Here is a 12,877-nt window from a genome sequence, read left to right as displayed (position 1 = left end):
TAATTTATGGTTATGATATACAGCTATGTCTTTTCATGTGTTAAAGATTAAATCTTCCAAACACTGCTCAATTCCAAACAATAATTTTTCAAATTTGCACTTAATTGCAGTTATTTATATTTAAAAGGAAGTTATTTATCATTGAAATTTCTTTAATTTACAAAATCAATAATTGATCTATTTTAATGTGATTAAAAAGAAATTCAAACTACTTTCTTTGGATTTTTAAAGTCTGTCGTCTGGGAGAAAAATTATCTACAAATTTAAATTTTATGTATATTTTTTCCTTAAAACTCCTTTTTGGAAATAGTGTTTTTAAAATTAAAGCTCTTATTTTTCTTGTTTTTTTTTTCCATTTAACATTTTGTACTCAACATTTATTTTAACATTTTGTCCTTAAGAAAGTAATAAAAGTTTCAAAATTTAAAATAAATGTTGTGATTGTCCAGTTTTGTGTTACATATTGAATTTTTTAATTTTATTTAATGATTTTAGAATACAAAATGTTCCGTGTGTGATGGTTGCATCTTTCGAAGATTTTCTTTATATCTATGAACTGAACCTTGAAATGGGAAGAGATCGTATTTAAATAAAACAGCACAGGTAAAAAATATTTGCTTCTTAAAAATAATAATAATAAACATGAATTGTGTATTATTCTCTTCAGAGCTTAGAATTTTTTGGCTGGTAAAACTTCCCATAAAAACTGTGGTTGGTTAGATTTAAAGACATCAAAACTATCTCGAAATTTTTTTTTTCGTAGTTAGACTTTTTTTATACATATATTCGTCGTTGAACAATCTACCCGATTTTGGGTTTACGACTACTGCTAATGTTCAACTCCGTAGCCTTGTAATGTTGAAATAATCCAGAATACAATGAAACTCCTGCATCAGTACTCCCAGAGGTATGATTTGTTATCGGAAAATGGAGGACTTTGTGACTCGACAGATTTAACGTGCATCAGTCACCATTTACAACACCAGGAGTTTTCGGCCGGCACAGATCGAACCCACGAACTCTTAGTGCTCCAGTGCCCTACCAACCAGGCTATCCCAGCCTCATAGTTAGACTTTGTAAAAGTTAAGAATTACATAATTATTGAGTAGCAATAAACTGTAACTCAAAATTAACTATGCATTATTTAAATTATTATTAAATGCTGATCGAAGTGTTTAAAAATAGTTAGGTTTTTCCTTTCTCATTTAGTTAGTCTAAAAACTAGACATTGCAAGGTAGTTTTGTGTTAAACAACTAAGACAATGGCATTTAATCAAGCTGTAATTTCTGGAGTTTTCTTTTTTAAGATATATTTATAAGAAATATCTGCTTTTACAAATGACTCAAAACTATTATGAGATTTAAGGATGAAGTTATTAGGGGTCTGTCTAGGTTTTTTTGAGAGGTACCTATTTTGTGAAAATTTAGATATAATTTGTGAAAATTAAAAGTTACATCAACACAAAAATATGGTAAAATAAGAAATTATTTTCAGAAATTGTCACTACAAATAAAAATCATCTATGACTAGTAAATTTCTATATATTTTTGTCCATGTATTAAAAAATAATTTCTCTATTGTTAAATTTCGGGCTTAAAATTGTTTCCAAATTTAAAAGTCCATTGTTCATAGTTAAATTTCAACTTGCATTTAACAGTACTAGAAATAAGTTATTTTCATTATGAGAAAATTTTCGACTAGGTCATACAGAAAAAAGTTTCACAGAGAAGAAAACGTTTCATACAAGAATAAAGATCTGTTAGAATAAATTTACAATAATGTTGAAGATAATATTCAAATGTTTAGAAAATGATTGAATTTTGTCTTTCTTTAAAGTTTATAGAGAGAGAATCTCGTTGCGTCATTTTAAAAAACTCTAGAATTTATAGTTTCCTTATGGGGATACAAAAACAAAATTTTAAGAGGTGGAGAATCTGTGAACTTACTTATTTTAAAGTATTTTGTTAAACTACCATTTTTTCAAAAATCGGTTTTGTGAAAGTACCGCTAAACGGTAGTAAATTTACCCTGAACAGACTACTGGTTATTCTTTGAGTTTGTGCAATTCATTTTCTATATACTCATGCATTTTAAAACTTTTTTAAATAAGCTTAAAATTTCAGGATTTCAATTGGTCTGTTAAGCAAATATTTTAAATTAAATGTGAGTGAAAAGTATAGTTAGATATTAATTTATTTAGTTTTTAAAATTTTTTGAGTGCAATAAGTGTTTTTGATGTTTAATCTATGACAATTCTAATGCTCATTCATACTAGTTGTGAAAGATTAAATTTTTTGTTATAAAATTGAATGCAACATGTTCATTATTTTATTTTATAATATGTTTAATTGTTTAGATTAATAAGTGGCTATTATTTTAAACTTTATTTTAAATCAGTTTTACTTGTAAAACCAGATTGTACTCGTTATGAACATTGGTTAATATGTTAAGCATAGGTATAGTTTGTCTATGATATGAACTCTGCCCACCACAAAGTCTGTGGCCATCTGCTGCTATGGAACCAAGAATAGTGCATTTCAGGGAGGGTAGCTTCTCTTCATTATAGGGCGAAGAAAAGGATTCCCTTTCTTTCGTCGTTTCTCGAGCCAAAAGCTGTTCTAAACAACGACCCCACTTGAAATAGTTATACTTCGTTACCCCATATAGATGGCAGCACTTTTTTAAAATTTTTACTAATTGAATGTTTTTCTGTGTTATTTTTTCAGGATTTTCAAAAAAGGGTCAGCACTTGACTTATTTCTAAAGTTTTCTTAATGATTTGGCAATTTATATTTTTCTTATATGTGGGCGTCTCTTTATTAGATCTTAGTCTGTGTACTTTTAAATCATTACTCAGACTTACGCTGTGAACTTTTAAATTGGGACTGTTTGTCATTAATTTTTCTTTGCATTTACATTTCAATTTTTTTAATTGCTTTTACTTAATTGATTTTCCATTAAGAGGCCTTGGGGACGCAGTCAGTTTTTGATTTCGCCACTGACAACTGAAAGGCTTCTGTGTGTTGGCTGGCAGTGTGTCCCCTGATGAAGTACTGTCCTGCTAACACGCATATCTTAGAATTTTTGTTGTTTTCTGCTAGAATAGTATTTCTGACTTTATAAATTAAAAGAAAACAAATTTGGATTCAGCTGCTTTAAGCGCTTTTTGATTATAATTTATTATTTTAAATATTACTTACTTATTTTGTCTTTTTCTGAATTTGTCAATTAGTTTTATTCTTTGATTAGACCTCATTACCATAGTCACCTCCACAAGCCCAGACAAATGGTTAGGGGAATTCTTACTTTAGACAAACTATATAAAGCAATGTTTTTGCGGTTAATGTAAGATGGTGGCTTTTAAGTGTCTAAGTGTTTAATATTTTGGTGTGACGCATGATAGAGTCGCACTATCTTATTTAATTTATGAGCTGAGGCATTCATTGATGTCTTGTGGCCAAAATGAGGCAGTGAGTGAGTCATTCATTAATGATAATTTTTTGAATAAAATTTTCTAAAAATTTTAAATTTTTTATCTATTTTTATTTAGCATATATTTTTGGAATAATTTCTAACATGGATAGACGGTTGGATAGTTGAATAAAGACCTATGTGGTTTAAACCAAACAGTTTTTTTTTTTAAAAAAACTATTTTATATAGTTAAATTTTATATTATTCATATAAATTCATTCAGTTTAATTGTAACAAAATGAAAAAAAGGATATTTTCTTCCAATTTTGAACTTAATTTCTAATGGGAATCTGTATTATTTCAAATAAATATAAAAAAAGTTTTAAACAAAATTATCTATCTAAACATTGTTGGCATTTCATCCCGGAAGAAACATACATCTGCTCACCTGGAAAGTCATGAAAATTCATGAATTTCGGTATTGAATCAAATTTGTCATGATTTTAATTATATTTTCAAAGAAATCATGGGAAGTCATGGATTTAGTTTGCTGAAAAATCTAATTTTTTTAATTGAATTCCTCCCCCTCTCCCAATTTCATGGTGTTCCAAATTTCTCTAAAAAAATGAAAGAACATCATTTCTAGAGCGAATTATCTTTTAAACTTCTGTGATTTCAGAAAATTTGTTTTTATTTATTTTATAAATTTAAAATTCTAGCTGAAGCAAGCCAGTCAATGGCGAATTTTTCTATTCTGAAATGAGAACAGAAAAATCAGGAATATCTTTCCTTTCAGATGAACAAGAAAAGTATCTTTAGAATATAATTTTGCTGGAGAAAGGGAAAAAAAATTATTTTATTTTTATTTTTTTCAGCTATTTTATTGCTTCAACTTTTTCTTTACTCTGTTTTTTAAATTTAAAATCTGTAAATATGAAGATGCAGAGTATAACAGTTTTGGTTATACCAATCATTTCAATTAATGTTATTACAATGCTTTTTTAAATTTATGGTTGTTTTTATCAAAGAAAATAGTAACTTCATTAAGTCATGAAAATTTCTTGGAATTAGTCATGGATTTGAAAATCTAAAATGTAGCAGATACGCTAAACATATTTCTTCCAGAACAGTGGAAGAAACTGAATAAAACAAACAAAAAGAGGGCGAACTGGAAAAGAATTAAAAATGACAAATACAATTGTTTAACAATAGGTATTATATAACTCGTATGTAAGCCAATTAAATTCAGTATAGTTACAAAAAGTTTGTCACATTAACTTAAAAAAAAAAAAAAGAATTATTTGTTAGTTTTAAAGAGAATTTTAAAATCTATTTATCATATTATTCAGGAGTTGGTTTGGGTAATCATACTTAACATTATTTGATAATGAAAATTATTATGCTATTTGTAATTAATTGTGTGAATTCAATATATGATTTTAGTGGTATCTATGTTTAATATGTGATTTGTTTATTTAGTGGTATTGATAAATTGATTATGTTCTTTTAAGTAATATAAAATAAAGTTGTCCATAAACTATTGAAAACATAACCTAAATTCTTTTATATAAAATATTAATAAATATCACTTATTTTAATTTTTTAAGAAATTCATAATTTTTTTCTTCTTGTTTTCACTTATTTGAGAATGACATTAAATAGCTCTAAAATTAATGTTATTATTTAAACTAGATTGCTATTTTAAACTGTTTAGATATCTGATATTTCTTTTTGAAAAAGGGTTTATTCCACTTGCGTTGAAAATTTAAGAAATTGGAAATTTAAATTTAATTTGTAAGAAATTGGAATTGGATTATTTAAATTTAGCTTAGATTGATTGAGTTGATATTTATTTAACCAATTTTTTAATTACAGGCTTCAAAAAATTTCACAACAAAAGATGTTGGGACTTTTTGGAAATCTTTAGTCAACAACAAAACTGTCCCTTATTGATTTTTTTTTTAAATGATTGAAATTTTTAATTCTTTTCCTCTCAAGTAAAATACGTAACAAACATCTCATATTTTAACATTTATAACTCAGTTTGCATATTCAGGTTGCTCAGTTTATTAATCTTAAGATTTATTTTTTGAAACCTATTAACATTTGTTCGTTAACCTTATTTATGGATTTATTATTATTTATTTTTAGAGTGGGCACCCATGGTGACCACTTATTCCTCAAACCTAGTGTGTCGATGACCGATATCGATTGGTCACCGACTCGCGTATATATATATATTTAAAAATCCTTAAATTCGAAGAATAACAAAATGTTCATGATTTTAGGTTAGAAGGACCACTTAGACCTACTACAAAGATTTCAAGTCGTGCTTTGTCCAAATTTGAACCTCATTCAACGAGTCATCCTGTTGAGTCTGTGGAAAAAGAGCCATCTATCTCAAGTAATTCCTTCTTATTGTTGATGTTTTCTTCTGAGCTTTTTCAACCCAATTCTTTGGTTCCATCTTTATTTGATTCATTTCTTTTTAAAATAGAAAATTTAAGCATATTGAATCTTTAAAAGTTTTTCTTCTGTTCTTAAAAACTTTGTAAGTGGTTAAATATGATTTAATTTCAATTAATTACATATTATTGTATAATACAGTCAAACCTCGCTATAGTGAACCTTCAAGGAACCGAAATTTCAGTTCACTGTAACTGGGAGTTCATTATATCCATACTGCAAACAATTTTAATTAATTTTTCCAAACTGCTCCCTTTTATTACACATTATTTAAATTAATGACCAATGAAAAGAAATACAAAAATGATTAAAAAAACAATATGTAGTAACAAAAAGTGTTCACTTTTATTTTTTATTACTCATCGTCTTGCGTGCAAAAAATTTAGGGATGAAAAACTGAGATAAAAGAAGCAAATAAGAAAAAATGCTTCTGGCTACCTAAAACAATTTTTCATTATAATACATAGCTTTGAATGCATAGCAACCATTTCGAAACAAATGCATGATTGAAATTTAAAGACTAGATGAAATAGAGAATTTAAAGAATACTTAAACTATTAAACCAAAGTTTCAATTAGAAAACCATAATTTTAATTTAAAATTGTGATTTTCTTTCTCTTGATTTTTAAAATGACAAAATAAATGTAACAGACTGTGTTTATAAATCTAGTCATTCATCGAAAAATAAGCAAATATTTAATCTATAAATTTTAATAGCAAAATATTCATTCTTAATTCCAAATCAAAATAGATAAGTTAAGCTAAAAAAAAAATTTTTTAAAAATCTATCTATGTACTCATTGGAAATTTTTTTTCTTAGAAAATTTCTTTCTGATAATGACAAAGATGTACACTGTAAACATGCACACTGTTGCCAGTTAATAACCCTACTGCTTTAAATAGAGTTTAAAGGGGAAGAATTAAACTATATCAGAAAAAAATATCTGAATCAATCAGCATTTTTATTCTATTTTTGGCAAATTAGGGCAATTTTTTTTTAATATAACCTCAAGCTTTAGAAATATACATTTTCCACCAATAAAATATAATGAAGATTCTAACTCCAGGCTTTTTCAATCAAAAGGTAGAATTTAAATTAACATTATTTGTATTTTTTTTTGTGAAAAAAATTCATGTTTATTAATTGCTTTCTACAGCTATGCAAGTCTATATTAAGACAGCCCTGAATGTTTTCTTTAATCTGTACTTTCAATTTCAAGCATTAAAAGATTTTTAAAAAATTGAATTTCTAATGTGTTGGAATTTATCGCACACCAAGAATGAAAGTAATTTCGTTAACTAAAATTAATTAATGCAGCACTTCATTTAAAATAAATTTTAAAACTAAGAAAAGAAAATAATAAAAGTATCAATAATTTTAAACACTGTTTTTTAACTTTTCAAATCAATATACATAAAAAAAATCTGTTGATTTAAATCAATGATTTTTAAAAAAAATAATAATTTGATTTAAATAATGATTTGCACATGAGAGTGCAAGAATCTCACTTATCCCAGCTCAGTGGACACGCATGCTAACTCACAAGTATTTCACTAAACATGCAAAAAAAAATTAGCGCTTTCATACTCTATAGACCAGAGGTCGCCAAAGTGGTCTATATAGACCCCCAGGGGTCTATTTAACATAAGCGGGGGTCGATCTTAGCCAGGGGGTCGAATGGGGGTCGATCCGAACCGGAAGGGTCGATTGGTCGAAGGATTATCAGTATTTTTCAGATATGTGACAATTAGAAATAAAAGAAGAAGACTTGGAAATATATACAAGTAATCTTCAAAAATTGGGCGCCGATTTTAAACTGCGTTTTGTTGATTTGGAAAACATTGACATCCCTGATTGGATTATTGTGCCATTTTCTGTTCAAATTGAAAACGTGGGCATCAACCTGCAAGATGAGCTTGTTGAATTATTATGGGGATTTGAAGCAAAGACGCTTTTTAATAATTTAACAATAAGCAAATTTTGGACAAATATAAATATAATGCAAAAATATGTAAGACTTTACGAATTAGCTCAGCCATTTATGATAGCATTTCAAAGTTCCTATATGGCTGAAGCCGGTTTCAGTCACGTAAATTCAATCTTAACTAAGAACAGAAATAAATTAAATGTGGAGTTTCGAGGGGATTTAAGATTAAAATTGACCAATTTTGAACCCAATATAACGAACCTTGCAAAAAAAAAAAAAAAAAAAAAAAACACCAGACACACCCATGTCATTGATTAAGAAGCAATAAATCCGTAGTTACTTTACTTATTATTTCTACTTACTTATAATTACTTATTATTTCATAAGTATTAAGGTATTAAATTTCAACATTAATATATTTTTCATAAAACTTTTGATACACTATGTACTATTATTTTAATAAATGTTCAAAATCATAAAATAAATGTACAAACACAGTATCTAATAGAGTTTTATTTTAATTAACAGAAAATTACTTTTAAAGGGGGTCGATGGAGATTTCGAAAAATTATGTAGGGGTCGACGATCAAAAAAGTTTGGCAACCCCTGCTATAGACCAACGATGCGCCGAAGTAGCCTGTGGTTGGATGAATTGCGGAAATGCTGAATAGAACAATGTGTAAAGCACGCTTTTGCATACTATGTGTCGAAATTCAACATGGTAGAGAAAAAAATCTAATTTTCGAAAATGGAAAATTACACACTTCTTAAAAACACTCAATGAAAATATTCAAAAACACTCTTTGAAATATAATTTCAGGGCTTTTAATAAAAGAAAAAAAGCACCTTTAAGCACTTTTTAAAAATGCACCATGTTATTATTATTGGGTTGGTAGAAAGTATTTTTTTAAGAGTGAAATAAAACATAAAAAAAATTGTTAAACTTATTCAAGTGATACTTATTTAAAAAGAACATAACTGAAGACAAAAAACATATTTTTAACAACAAATATCAAATCATCCTAAAAAGAAACTAACAAACATATAAATAATCCATAGCTAGCTAAAGTTATTCCATATTTATTAAGTTAAATCAAATAGTATAAATAACCAGAAAGTAATGCTTTGAATTAAACAAAATAAACGTGCCTTGCCATACACATATAATATCATTTTTTGTGGATATAGTGAACCAAAAGATGAGAGGAAATTGGATATTCTGAACTTTTTTCTGTCCTTAAGTGATTTTTTCCTTCATTTTTCGGTAATTTTGAAATTCCTACATAAAATACATATACCAATTTTTAAGAGATTCTTCTTACTTATTTCCTAACTTCCTAAACTTTAATGTAATGAAAGAAAATGCTGTATTGAGTATTTATTTTTCTTAACCGCTTCCCTCTATTTGGAATAGTGAATTTGTAATGAAACTGGGAAGAAGTTCTTCAATAGCAGGTGTTTATGGTCATATAAAAAGAATCATTATGCATAATGTTGCTACATAGCCTAATTATTACCATAAATACTCAGAATAATAAGTTTAAAATATATTAAGTAAAACTTGCCTCCATCAAATTTTTTAAATGTTTAATATCGATATTTTCGTCATATGATCGCCAATTGGTAACCTTTCTCGGCATTGTTCCCATCCTTCTCCCAAAAGTGGCGTAATAAAGTCAGGTGACAAAGAGGGAACCAAATGCTAATTCCTGGTAAATGGATACATATGCAGTTAAAAAAAAAACTTTTAATAAATATGTAAATAATTTAAATGGTTACATTTTGAGCAAAATAGTTTCACCTGCTTTTTTATTTTTTTTCTTCATGATTTGGGTTGATCAGTATTTTCTAATCTCATGCCCGACTGTTACTGTACGCAGAGATGAACCCAGAAAAAATCTGGATTTTTCGCTGACCGCGATCCAGGAATTTCCGGAAATCCAAAGTCCAGAAGTTTCAAGAAATTTTTTATCACATTTATATGTAAAAATATTAGAACTATAATTTATGTTTGACATCTCTTCCATTTGAAACTTTTTTTTCTGGTAGAATAATAAATGTGATTAGAAATAAAAATAAACTTATACGTAATTATTAATTTAAATTATGCTGCATGTAATTTATTTAGAATTTCATGTTGTGAAAATATCAATGGTTTAAATTTAAAAAAAGACGATAATTTTTTGAAACGTGTCATTAATGATTTTACTCAAGAAATGTTCAGGATTTTTCAGTTGGGATCACAATCACCCCTGTGTACATTTGTTTAAAAAACTAAAATTTGTATTATGATTTGAAGGGGAAAAAATTTTTAATGTATGTTTGTGAGCTTAAAAAAGAACTAAACTTTAGGCTCATTCTAAAAGACCTAAATATTTTTGGAGAGTATGTAACTACAGCGAAAATTTTTTATGGTCTCAAAATTTTGAATATCGAAAAAAAATTGTTTTTCATGATACACTCTTATGTCTATGTTTTTTTCTTTTTTAATCGAGAGTTGTAATAATTGCAGATTGTTTTCATTCACTGTATTCTCTGTCACCCAATGCTTAGACTATAAGCCATTTGTTCTTTCATTACTTATTTGTTAGTTTTTTCTGATTATTTAAGGTGTGGGATTTTATATGCAGAACACAGATATTTTGGATGAATTTAAAATATTAACAACTGAGCATAGTATGAAATGATGGAAGGGAAATTTATTTTAATGTCAAATAACGATGAAATTTATGACTATTTTTTTTTAAATAACAAAATGAATTATATCTACAGCCCCTGGACAAATTATTAGACACACTATTAGATTCTATGTAAAATCTTAATTATCAGGTGATAGACTATACAGTGTGTCTAATAATTTGGCTGGGTATGATATATTGTTAAACTATATCATGCAAAATTATATTCTTTAGTATCAAAATATGAGTTGGTTTTAGTTGTTTAAAATGCTTCTGTTTTTTGTTTAGTTAGTAGTCTCAGATGCCCAGAATCTATAAAATTGTAATTTCTATTAAAAAAAAAATTTTTTTTTTCTTCATAAATGTGTTATATTTTTGTAGTTGTGGTGGTTGTTCACATTTTCAATAAATCTGAATTCTCTTGAATCTCAATTCTTATTAATAATTGAACTTTTTAAAACAGATTGCAATGCTTTCTTTTCAATAATGTGTTGCGTCTAACCCAAGTTGCAAAATGAAAGTTCAAAATTAATTGCTATTTTTATAGGCTCATATTTCATTTTCGATTGACTATTTCATCGAAACAACATTTATCATTGGTTGAAATTCAACAGGGTTCCCACGGTCCTCTAAAACTTTATTTATTTTTTCTTTCTTGAAAAATGAGGGCCTTTAAATGTACTTAATTTTGGTGCAAGACTTTTAAAAGTCCTTAATTTTTCAGTATCACTATTAGTCAGAGATGATTGTGCTCCGGAAAACATCTGGATTTTTCGCTAACCAGGACTTCACTATATCTGTTCCGCAAACAGTTTTAACTAATGGTTCCAAAATCCTCCCTTTTATGACACATCATTTAAATAAATGATCAATAAAATGAAATACAAAAATGACTGAAAAATAATACGTAGTAACAAAAATGTGTTAACTTTTATTTTCTATTACTCTTCGTCTTAAGTGCAAATTTTTTTTTTACAATTTCTAGCTGATGAGCAATCCTCAACATCAAAAAGGGAAACACTTCCTGAAAGTAGTCTCACAAAATCACTTAGCGAATTCATCGGCTTTAACTTGAAGCCTTTGTACTAGAAGATGGCGGCTTCATTGAATGCTGAACGAATTCAATAATGAAGCCAACAAAAAAAATGCTTATCGCTACATTTCATGCTATAAATAGTTTTAAAAATCAATATATGTATTTATTTTGAAGTAGAAATTTCAAAATATGAAGAAAATAAATCAGTCGAAGACAGAAAAAAGTTTATAATATCCAACTATCTCTCTTTTTTTTTGTTTCACTATATCTACAAAAAATAACACTATCTGTGTGTAGCAAGGCACGGGAGCAAACATTTTGTTCACTATATTCGGGAGTTCACTATAAACCGTGTTCACTATAGCTGGGTTTGACTATATATCGAAACTAATGATCTCAGATTCCTTAGTATTTTGCATATTTTTATTAATATATACGATTTGCCTTTTGCAAAATAAATCTTAATTAACAAAGATTAATTTTCAAAATTTTTCTTTTATATGATTGTTTTTCAATTTTTAGTTTCTGACACCTTTTTTTATGATCTACTTCTATAAGAGGAAAAACATTGTATGAAAAAAATTTTTTTTTATATATTTTAACTCAGTAGCATGAGTAGATTTGAAATATGTCATTAAAAAATACACAATTTTCGAATATATCTTTACAAATAAAAATAAAAAAATTATACAGCGAAAAGGTTCTGCTTTTTATTTATGTTTCAAATAAATTTACTATATCAAAAATTAGTAATTTTTCCTCACCAATTTATATGAAATATTTTAATTATTTGTATTAATTTTCATTAATTAATTACATGAATTGTTATTTATATAAATTATTATTATAATTGATTATTCAATGAATTATTTCATTCAAAAGTAAATAATTCAAGCCACTTGGTAGAGCGATTTAAATCCATGCATATTTTATGTTGGAACTGTTTTTTTCGATGCAATCTATTTTTATTTGCAAAGATGCTAATGTGATTAGAATATATGATTTCTTTTTCAATTTGTTTTCTCTGATTGTGTTGCTATTCTGTTTATTCACTGATTATTTTTTTTTCAATTTTGTAAAACATTTTGTGCCCAAATAAAGGATGAAATTTTTAACTACATCTTGCATTTTAATTTTTTTGCTTTTCATCACTTTTTTTCAGCTTTTTTTACTATTGAATCTTGCATCAAAAATTAACTTGAACTGAGAAAATTTTTTTTTATCAAAATTGTCAAATTATAATGTATATATAAGAATTTTTTTAAAAAATATCTGTGAAAGATAATGAGCCACTTTTGTAATGTAAATAAAATATAAAAATGAAGCAATGTAAGTTCCATCAAAAGGTCCTCCATG

General features: G+C 26.9%; 1 protein-coding gene across 8 annotated transcripts in view; it reads left to right on the top strand.

The window, feature by feature from the left end:
- The window catches only part of LOC147806807 (muscle calcium channel subunit alpha-1-like), a 51,722-nt gene extending 39,081 nt beyond the window's left edge, over positions 1–12,641 (top strand). For 6 of the 8 annotated variants that reach the window (XR_015435239.1, XR_015435246.1, XR_015435241.1 and 3 more), the window contains 2 exons: positions 496–603; positions 5,702–12,641. The gene's annotated coding sequence lies outside the window, so the exon portion shown is untranslated. The remainder of the gene's footprint in view (positions 1–495; positions 604–5,701) is intronic. The other 2 variants (XR_015435240.1, XR_015435245.1) reach the window with 1 other exon arrangement.
- The last annotated feature ends 236 nt before the right edge of the window (positions 12,642–12,877 follow it).

The sequence above is a fragment of the Parasteatoda tepidariorum genome, chromosome 7 (genome assembly GCF_982258835.1).
Source record: "Parasteatoda tepidariorum strain Cologne lab strain chromosome 7, Ptep-v5.0, whole genome shotgun sequence".
Lineage (NCBI taxonomy): Eukaryota > Metazoa > Arthropoda > Arachnida > Araneae > Theridiidae > Parasteatoda > Parasteatoda tepidariorum.
Note: the sequence above shows the minus strand (reverse complement) of the source record. Positions and strands in the feature narration are given on the sequence as shown.